Consider the following 1,813-nt stretch of genomic DNA (forward strand, 5'->3'; position numbering starts at 1 on the left):
TTCTAGTTCTGTTCTAGTTCTGTTCTAGTTCTGTTCTAGTTCTGTTCTAGTTCTGTTCTAGTTCTGTTCTAGTTCTGTTCTAGTTCTGTTCTAGTTCTGTTTTATTTCCGTTCTAGTTCTCCAGTTTTACTTTTCTTCTTATCAATTACTTGTTCTTTTGTAGCAAGAATATGGTCTTCAATTACCCTCTTGGACTAAGGATTATTTCCCCGATAAAATGCAGTTTTTGGCCGAACAGAGTTATGTTTATAATGTTTGGACTCCTGAAATGCAAAAAATAAAGGCTGGACCTTTTCTGACCAAAATGTTTAAAGAAATGCAGGACAAAGCCAACAATAATTTGAAACCCAACGGAAGAAAGTCATTCATTTATACTGGACATGATTCGACAGTTGTAAACATTATGGCAGCTTTAAAAATCTGGAAAAGACAAATGCCACGTTACTCGGCGATGACAATATTTGAGCTGCATAAAAATAAAGAAACCGGAGAGTATTATGTAGAGGTAGGTTTTTTTTGTTGTTGAAGTAAATTTCTCAAAGATCTTAACTTAATATTGGGTTTTATTTCAGATCTATTTTAGCAACAATCCTAAGGATCAGGCTCAAAAGCTCATAGTACCCGGTTGCGAGTTCCAATGTCCTTTGGATAAACTTATTAAGTTGAGTGAGGATGTTTTAATAGACAGTGCACGTGATGCTGATCGCTGTGCAGCCAAAAACGAAGCTTTCACAGAGCCTCCACTACGTGGACCTTAAAATTTGGAATCTCATATCTCAGGAAATAGTTTAAGTTGTTTTATTTTCTATAATGAAGTTAGTTTAAATTGTAAATTATATTTTTTTTGGAATTAGTAAACTGAAGTAAGATTTTTTTTGAAATTTAGTTTTAAGTTGTACAGTGTGAAATAAAGTTAAAATGAGGCCTTTATATGAATCATTAGAAGAAGTTGCATTTTAAAATATTTTTTGAACTAAAAGGCCTTAAAACGTCTGGTGGTTTTTAAGACCATTAAATATTGTCATAAATAAACTTCCTTGCTTTGTTAGTTCTTTTCATTTATACCGCTGCTTTTTATTACACTTCAATGCCAAAAAATCCTAGTTATTTTGACACTTTTTCTTTCAATTGTTGGTTTTTGAAAGGAGAAATCCCTCGAAAACCGAACAATCTTTAAAAACTAATAATATGGTTAGTTGTGTGGAAAAATAAAAGAACAATTGAACCAAAAATATGTCTATATTTTTTTCAACTCCAAAGACGTGACTGTCTTATGCTCATATATTTCGCTAAAAAGGATCTTAGACATCCTTAAGGAGTTTTTGTCATTTTATTATACTTTTATTTGTTATTTGGCTCAAAAAATTGTGATATGATTGTAATAGTTTGTGCAAATACACAACTTTTCATACTCATAAAACATAAAATTGACAAAGAATTATTTGTGTTTGCCAAAGCAATTGTTGTTAAATTTTTTCTAACAAGCATATCCGGTATTTTTTGATATTGAACACACAAGCGCACAGCCACATAAAAAAGCGGAAGTTGTTGTCTATTTTGTGTAAATATGAGAGTGTATTTGTTTTATACAAGTGAGATGATATCAAGTGTCATATATCGAAATATTAATAAAAAAATGTATTGTGTAAATATAACATAATGTTAAAGCATAACAGGAAAAAATTAAATTTGAGAAAAATCTGTTGAAACAGTTCTAGTTCAGTTCTAGTTCAGTTCTAGTTCAGTTCTAGTTCAGTTCTAGTTCAGTTCTAGTTCAGTTCTAGTTCAGTTCTAGTTCAGTTCTAGTTCAGTT

General features: G+C 30.9%; 1 protein-coding gene across 2 annotated transcripts in view; it reads right to left on the bottom strand.

The window, feature by feature from the left end:
• LOC111686384 (prostatic acid phosphatase-like) overlaps positions 1-1,813 on the bottom strand; it is a 12,778-nt gene that overhangs the window by 2,134 nt on the left and 8,831 nt on the right. The gene's annotated exons all lie outside the window — the stretch shown is intronic.

Source organism: Lucilia cuprina, chromosome 5 (genome assembly GCF_022045245.1).
Source record: "Lucilia cuprina isolate Lc7/37 chromosome 5, ASM2204524v1, whole genome shotgun sequence".
NCBI lineage: Eukaryota > Metazoa > Arthropoda > Insecta > Diptera > Calliphoridae > Lucilia > Lucilia cuprina.